Source organism: Uranotaenia lowii, chromosome 3 (assembly GCF_029784155.1).
Source record: "Uranotaenia lowii strain MFRU-FL chromosome 3, ASM2978415v1, whole genome shotgun sequence".
Taxonomy (NCBI): domain Eukaryota; kingdom Metazoa; phylum Arthropoda; class Insecta; order Diptera; family Culicidae; genus Uranotaenia; species Uranotaenia lowii.
This window is the reverse complement of record NC_073693.1, coordinates 326,328,119-326,337,223: the sequence shown is the minus strand read 5'-3', so window position 1 is coordinate 326,337,223 and position 9,105 is coordinate 326,328,119.

Here is a 9,105-nt window from a genome sequence, read left to right as displayed (position 1 = left end):
AACAAAAGTTAGTAGATTGAAACAAAAACCATTTTAAAAAGTAATAAGTTTATTGAAAGCGAAACATTTGTTCGAAAAAATTTAAAAATTATTTCTGTAGGAAGCCCTAAGAAATTATTTGAAAAAAATAAAAAAGAAGGTAATAAAACTGAATATACGAAATTCGAACACGAAATTTGAAAATAAAAATCCTGGAAGATTTAGAAATGAAAGAAAAATTTCACAGAAAAATCACATTAAACTCATAGAAAATTGTAAACGAAAATCCCTAAGTTAATATGTTAAAATATAAAGAGAATTATAGCATAATTCAATGAAACTGCAACCAGAAATCATAAATTTGGTTTAAAAATATATATATAAATAAAAATTTCAAATATCCAAAGCGATTTTTTTTTTGGTTTATTTGAGACACTTTCCCAAGTAACAATTTAAGTTTTATTCCAACCTTAACAGTTCGCTTAAGACTATTTCCTAAAGCTACTTTATAAGCCAAAGCGCATTCTACGCTATTAGCACAATTACTTTAAAGTTAACATATGGCCAAAAGGGACCATTTTGTTAACGTTATTAAAGCTAATTCTATACGCTATAATAAAACATCCAACAGAATAGTTTTATTCGACCTTATAGACATAGCTTTAAGAAACCTTTCAGAGCCCTCTTCAGACTATCCACAGCTGTTTTAAAACTACGTCGTGGAATCTGATAGGAATTTTACTGTGGGATCTGTGAAATCTGATAGGAATTTTACTGTGGTAGCTGTGGAATCTAATAGAAATTTTACTGTGGGAGCTTTCTTTTCCGTTTTTTCTCGTTTTATCACTTACTCTCCCAAGCATTTGATGATAGGTAAAGATTCCATTTAAAATATTTTAAAAATATTCTCATTCTCATTTTCAATATATCTAAGCAAGAAACTTCCTGCAACCTCAGATTTCTGGTGAAGTATATACGAAATAGCATCAAAACTTAAGCGCGCCTCAAAGAAAATCAAGGTTGACCATATTTTAAGCATTTTTTAAATAAAAAAATTATAATTAATGGAAAATATAAATTGGCTGAAATGATGCAATTTTTGTTTTACATTGAAATTCATCACCTATACAACAAATAGTACCGTCAACATTGTCAAATTGATGAAAATGTCTAGTTTTTAGTATTAAAGTATTATTTACAGCAACATGGCGTCAGTAATTTCGATTCAATTTCACAATCAACATGGCGTTCAGTAAATTACTATTGAAAATCTTAAGGCAGTTGTAAAACAGTGTTAAGATGGTTTTATGACGGTTAGAAAAATGTGGTAATAAAACAATTTAAATAAACAGTTTTTAAATGGTTTTAAGAGACCTTGAATCACAGCTTCGTTTGACGTTTCTCTAAATGGAATACACGCTCATGATGGATTTATCCATTTTTGAGAAAGAGAAGTTTTTCGCAATAAATGAAAACATTTCGAATTGTTGCTTGGCAAAAGGCATTCATGCAACTTTTTGTTTTGTCTCCTTTTGACTATGAGGATGGTCAATAATCTTAAAATAACAAATAGGTATTGCTATCAAATAATCTCAAACTTTTTTGGAATAGAACATTTTCTATCATCAAAACCCTGACCTCAAAGCTAAATAATCGCATAAATGAGGATTATATTCAAATGATTTTTGAAGCGTAATAAAAGTTTAGCAAACGATTATTGAAATTGTAAAAACATTGCCTGAATCGTGAATTCCGAAATAATTCAATTTTGAATTTGTAGTTAGATTATGTAAAACAGTTAAAAACTGTTAAAACAGTTTTATGGGAAAACAATTGGAAGCGATAAAACGATTCTTTAAAACGTCCTTCGGATGTTTTGCTTACTATTGCCAGAAATGCCTCACGCTTTAAATAAATCGTTATTTTCAATGATCGTCCAATGCTAGTGGTCTTCATTCTGAATACATCATCTGAAACTTGTTGAGGCTGGTTTAGAATGAGCATTTTCGATTGTGATGAAACTCAATTTCTCCGTCTTTGCTGAGTTGAAGCAGGTTTCTGCAGTCTTCCAGAAATTTCAAGGACGGTTTATCTGAAAATAATTTTGTTAGTTCTGGATTGGATGACGTAAATAAAGATCAAATTCGCATTGAGAGACAGAGATGGATAAATAAAACATGTAGTTTAATATGCGTACTTGTAAATGAATTTGCTAATACATTTATTCTTATCGAATCACAAAAACCGTTTATTCACAGTGGGCTTTTATTCGAACCCTGAGAATTGAGCGAATAATGATGTGGACTGATTTGCGGTTGTTTTGAAATTTGAATGCGGATACAACAAAGTTGTTTTTATTTTTAAGATGAATTTAGCTGTGTTAATTTATATCATTTTGATAGCACGTTTTTCTCAATTTTGAGTGATAATCCTTTCAAAACAGATTATGCTATCTCAAAAAAGGGTAAAAAAGTTTAAGCGTGTATACGTTCTTCTCGATTGTCAAATCATCTGTCACTTAGTTTTATCATGCCTACATCCAATGTTTCAATAAAACAGTTTTTCAACTTGGCTTGAACGCTAGTTTTAAAAGCGCATTGAGAGCATTATTAAAACCCTTACCAAAGCTCTAATAAAAACAGGAAAGTATGTGTTTTATTGAATCTTTAGCAATACTTTTGCAACTTTTTTACAACACTCTTAAGATAGTGTTTTATTCAAGTTTTAGCAAAACTTTCAGTGCTCTTTTAAAACACTCGATAAATGAAGCATTTCCTATGTTACAATAAAACCTTTTTAAAAATGGGATGCCATCGAAAAGTCTTCATAAAACAATATTAAAACTCAAAAAAGCCAATTGGCTTGATCTGTGTTACTTGGGTTTACCATCTTTGCGGCATTCGTGTAAAAGCGATTCTAGACATTTACTGTGAATTTAAAAAAAAGTTTCAATAAAAGAGATTTCAAAGCCTCAAAGGGTAGATTGAATTGAAGGGAAATATATACAAGTAAAATTTAAACAAGATTTGGAACCTTTTCAGTTTTTTTTTTGATTTGGGAAACTAAATTGAGCTTGAGATTAATTAAAAAAAAATTAAATTGTTTTTTAAAATTACTTGTATGAAAATTTAAATAGCTGAGGGTTGCTATGAAATGCTTCAAATATCGATAAAAATCTCAAATTGCAAAAGTTTAAATAGTAAAATAATGTTTGAAAAACTAGAGGCGGGTTACCTGCAATATTGAGGCTTCATAAAAAAAAAACAAAAATTTTGAAACTAGTTCGTTAAGAAATAAATTCTATATCGGAAAACTTCAGAAAATAAACCTTGATGTTTGAATAAAAGTTTGCTGGACCGATTAATTAAAATGTATATGATAAAAGTTTAAGAAGAAAATGGTCTCGTTTGATTTCATAAATTAATAGTAAAGAATTTTTTGAATCTAACAGTACGTTTTTAAATGTCACATTTAAAAAAAAAAAAAAAAGTGGATTTTCTAATGAATTTTTCATTCTCATTATTAATTTCTCATTTTTCTTTCTTATTTCTCATTTTTATTTCTCATTTCTCATTTTAATTTCTTATTTCTCATCTCTCATCCCTCATTTTTCACTTCTCATATATCAATTCTTATTTCTCATTTCTCATATCTCATTACTTATATCTCATCTCTCACTTCTCATATCTTATTTCTTTTTATTCATTTCTCTCTCATTTCCTATTTTCCATTTCTGATTTCTCATTTTTTTTTAACATTTTTTATTTCTCACTTCTCAAACCTCATGTTTCAGATCTCATTTTTTGTTTTTATTTCTCATTTTCATTTCTAATTTTTCATTTCTCATTTCATTTCTCATTTCTCGTTTCTCATTTCTCATTACTCATTCCTCATATCTTATTTCTTTTTATTCATTTCTCATTTCTCATATCTAATTTTTCTTTCAACATTTCTCATTTTTAATTTTTAATTTTTCATGTTTCATTTTTCATTTCTCGTTTCTCGTTTCTCAGATTTAATCTCCCATTTCCCATTTCTCATTTCTCATTTCTCATTTCTCATTTATTGTTCAAAATTCTAATTTTTCATTTCTCATATTCCATTTCTCATTCCTCGTTTCTCATTTCTCATTTTTCATTTCTCATTTCTCATCTCTTATTTCTCGTAACTCATTTCTCTTTTCAAATTCTCTCTCAAATTCAGAATTTTTAATATTTTAAATTGTTTGATTCTAAATTACTGTAAAAATTTTTATTTCTTTTTTCTCATTTCTCATCTCTTATTTCTCATATCTTGTTTCTCTTTGTTCCTTTCTAAATATCTCAATTCTCACTACTATTTCTCATATTTTATATCTCATTTCTCATATCTTATTTCTCATACCTAATGTTTCAGATCTCATTTCTTGTTTTTTTTTCTCAATTATTATTTCGCATCTCTCATCTGTCACTTCCCGTTTTTCATATCAAATTCCTCTTTATTTATTTCTCATTTCTCATTTCTCATTCCTTCTTTCTCATTTCATATTTCTCTTTTCACATTTCTCATTTCGCATTTCTCATTTCTCATTTCTCATTTCTTGTTTCTTATTTCTCTATTCTTCTTTCTCCTTTATCATTTCTCCTTTCTCATTTCCCATCTCTTATCTCTCGTAACTCATTTCTCTTTTCAAATTCTCTCTCAAATTCTGAGTTTTTAAAATCTCAAGTTCCTCGACTCTTAAATACTGTTCAATTTGTTATTTCTTATTTCTCATTTCTCATTTCTCATTTCTTATTTCTCATATCTAGCTTCTCTTTATTCATTTCTCAATATCTCAATTCTCACTTCTTATTTCTCATATCTTATATCTCATTTCTCATATCTTATTTCTCATTTCTTGTTTCTGATATCTCATTTCTAGTTTCTCATTTCTTATTTCTCATTCCTATTGTTTCAGATCTCATTTCTTGATATTTATTTCTCATTTATCATTTTGAATCTCTCATCTGTCACTTCTCGTTTTTCATATCAAATTCCTCTTTATTTATTTCTCATTTCTCATTTCTCCTTCCTCGTTTTTCATTTCATATTTCTCTTTTCACATTTCTCATTTTTCATTTCTTGTTTCTCAATTCTAGTTTCTTTTTTCTTATGTCTCTTTTCTCTTTTGTTCTTTCTCTTTTCTTCTTTCTCATTTCTCATTTCTTCTTTCTCATTTCTCATCTCTTAATTCTCGTAACTCATTTCTTTTTTCAAATTCTCTCTCAAATTCTGAATTTTCAAAATCTCAAGTTCCTTGATTCTTAAATACTGTTAAATTTTTAATTTTTATTTCTCATTTCTCATCTCTTATTTCTTATATTTAGCTTCTCTTCATTTATTACTCAAAATCTCAATTCTCATTTCTCATTTTTCACTTCTTATTTCTCATATCTTATATCTCATATCTTATATCTCATTTCTGATTTCTTATTTCTTATTTCTCATCTCTCATATCTCGTTCCTAGTTTCTCATTTATTATTCTTCAATTTTCATATTTTATTTATCATTTCTCATCGCTTATTTCTCAAAACTCATTTCTCTTTTCACATTCTCTCTTAAATTTTGAATTTTTCAAAACTCAAATTCTTCGATTCTGAAATACTGTTTTTTGTTTCATTTTATATTTCTCAATTCTAATCTCTGATTTTTTTTTATCTAATTTAACCTTATTCATTTCTCATTTCTCATATTTTATTTCTCATCTCTCATTTCTCATTACCCATTTCGCCGTTTCCCCTCTCTCTGAAATCCTGAATTTAAAAAAAATCTCAAATTCTTCGATTATAACATACTGAAATCTTCATTCTCAAAATTTCTCAAAATTTCAATTTTTAAATTCTTTACTTTAAAATTCTGAAATTTCCATACCCAAAGTACCTGTGTATTACTTTCAAAAGTATGTTTTATTTTTGTAAAAACATAAATTTCAATTATAGGGGAGTTTGGTGTATCACTTTAATGACTTAAATAATATTTTTTTTGTCTGATTAACTGGTAAATCGCCGCGATGAATTGTTTGTTGTTTTTATCGACTCTTTCGGCGTGAATTAATACGCCATTACTTGCCAATTAGTCCAAAAGTTTCGAGCTTTTTTTGTCGTTTCGTTCCTCCTCAGTCGACCTTAAAATTTTCCATTTTTCAATAACTGATTATCTCACTTTATCTAGCAATCGTCGTTGTATTGTTATTCGCTTTCTGTTGTTTGTTTTTAAGGTTATGTTTACATTGATTTGTCAGTTAGAATGGAGTAAAATTGAGTTGTTTGTAAGGTTGCCGAAAAAAAAAATTCTGTGTTTTTTAGAAAAAAAAAGTTCAGACTCTCAGTGATTTTATCCACATATTCTGCGATGGTTTTCTGTGATGCTATTTTCTTTAATTTCATTGAAAATTCATGATAAATTAGGTCTATTTTACATTTCAGTTGGGAAAAATGATTTAACATTACAAATCTTATTTTTATTTTCTAATTCAAAGTAAGAAATCGCAGGTATTTTATATTGAACAAAAAAATTACTATTTTGGGAATCCATCCAAATGACAGAAATTCTGTGACACCTGTGAATATTTCAAAAATCTGTGTTGTGTGACACATATTCTGTGAGGAAAATTTGCTCAAAATTTCATGAAATTACAGAATTCATGATCTGGGATTTCGGCAACCTTGGTTTTTTTTGTTGTAAGAATTGACTAGTTTGTCCATATTTGATTTCATAAACCACATTTGCTGTTTTATCTTTTGATTTTTTGTTTTTAGTTTTTGTGAAAATTGTGTTCGTTACTTTGTGTAAAGATTGGAAGGCTACATTAATATCGCGTTGTTTAAAATATCTGGCGGATATCTCACCTAGACCTGTACAATATGGAAATGTATTAAAATGTTTGGCTTGCTCAATTATAGTTTCGCTCAGACAGTTGTACATTTGTGGGTTCTTTTTTCTATAATTTTTGTAACAAGTTGTTGAGGATAGTTGTTTATTTTTAAATTTTGCCATTGAGTTGGAAAAAGTTTGATTCTAAAACGTTTTGCAGCATCTTAATCAAACTTTCCTTCTCGATATCAGTATGCTCCTGTTCAGTAGTTAACTATCGAGTCGGTGGATTCGCGCTGGACAGAGGTAGCTGAGCATTACCTCAACTAAGGCAGCCTCATTTTTTTTATATTTTATGTGCAGGGCAAACCCATGTTACGGTTTATTATTTGCTTATGAGCATAACTAGCGGTCATACGTACGTACGTACGAATGTGTGTAATCTTTGGAAGGTACTGACTTCCTCTTTTGTTTTTTGTTTTTTTTTCCTTAGCTGCTCCATTTCTATTCGGTCCCTTACCTTATCTTCTGGTTAACAAGAAAATAAAAAGGATTCAACCAGCTTGGTAGATCATTTCATTTTTTATGTTTTGACTTTTTTTCTCGACTCGAACACGCTACCGACGATTTCCTTTTGGGTTTATGAATGGTTGAGCGTTCGTATGTTCTTGTAAAATTGGGTGACTGTCGAGTGGAAGAATTTCGGACCGAGGTTTGTTTTTTTTTATGATTTTTATGTTTCAGGGCTGTTGTTGTTTATTTGAGCATATACCGTAAAAATGTTAGGTGCTAGACTGTTTAACCTTGGTATCTTCTCATCGCTTCATTCGATTTGATTTGGGCACTTTTTTGGGTTATGAGCTTTCTCAGATTTACTGCCAATCATAATAAGGGTGCAGGGCTTGTTTGGAGATCGTTTTTATCGGCGGAGTAACGTGTTTTACTGTCGATAAAATATTATAAAAAAATTAGATTATATAACTAACTTTGTATTTTTTTTTTCTCTTTTCAGGTGAGTATTTGGACTTAATTCATCTTAATCGACAAAGAAATTTTCGAAACGTCAGTCGGTTTTATGATGGAAAAGGTAAATTTGTTCAGTGATCTCTGGAGCCGAAGGCGAAGCACTCTCTGGAGCCACTAAAATTTTCTTACTATAATTTAATGGCGCAGAAATGACGCTGATACGACCACCGAATGGATGGCTTAGCATTTAACGAACCAGAAATAAGGGCTTACCGCACCCCAACGACGACGACGAAGAGAAACAGATAGATAGCTCCTTTATTTACCAACCCTCGCTCTTTCTCGGGCGCTTCCAACTGTCTACCCTCATCCTAGCCTTTGCGGGAGTCGAAAATGTGACAGCTAATACCAGCACAATAATGGAACGCTGGAAAGCTCTGATTATTTTATAGCACCCAAACCGATCGTAAAAGCTTGCCACAGTCGGCCGTTTTTGAAAAACGGAAACCCATTTGCCCCACAAAAAACGACTTCCGGCTCCGGTTGGAAAGACACATCCCCCATTTTATTGACTCTATCAAATCCGAGTTCAGTTCTAGTAGAAGTAGGAAAGCTTCGTATTGTTCCCAAATTCATCTTCTCGAATTAGCAAAGAAAGGCAATTTTCTGGGAATGAAAGATGCTAGTTTTATGGGAAAATCACAGAGCGTCTGTTATCTGAAAATTTAACTCGATTACCAGCACAAATGGAAAGTTTCTAATGAAAAGTGGACCCTATCTCTGTTTTTTCTTCAAAAAAAAGGAAAAGATGCGACATGCATCGTCTTAGAAGAGGTAAAGCAACTCGTCGAAAGATGAAAGCTCTGTTGCATCATAAAGAATTTATCAGCCAGATTTACTGCATCCAGTCAGTCTGTCTGTCTGTACCGTAGAAGCTTTCCCTTCTTGGAACACAAATAAACAAACAGTGCGACGACGAATCAAGGCAACAACACCGTAAACAGATCCAGATTGCATGGATCCATGATTATCAAAACCGGGTTGACGATGATGATGAGAGCAAAGCGAAGAAAAAACACATAAAAAACTGCAACGAAAAAAAAAATCTCATCCTAAAAGAAGGAATAATTCCCACCAGCTAAGATAAGCTTGCATTAAAGATGATACACCATCCTGCTTGGCCATTGACGAACCAAAAAGGAAGAAGCTGCTGCTTCTGAATGAACGCTGCTGCAGATGATAATGATGATGATGGAGTGCAAAATCTTGGCAAATAATTTAACGAAAGCCGCGCCGTCCCCGCCCCAGAAATGTATGCTAAACGA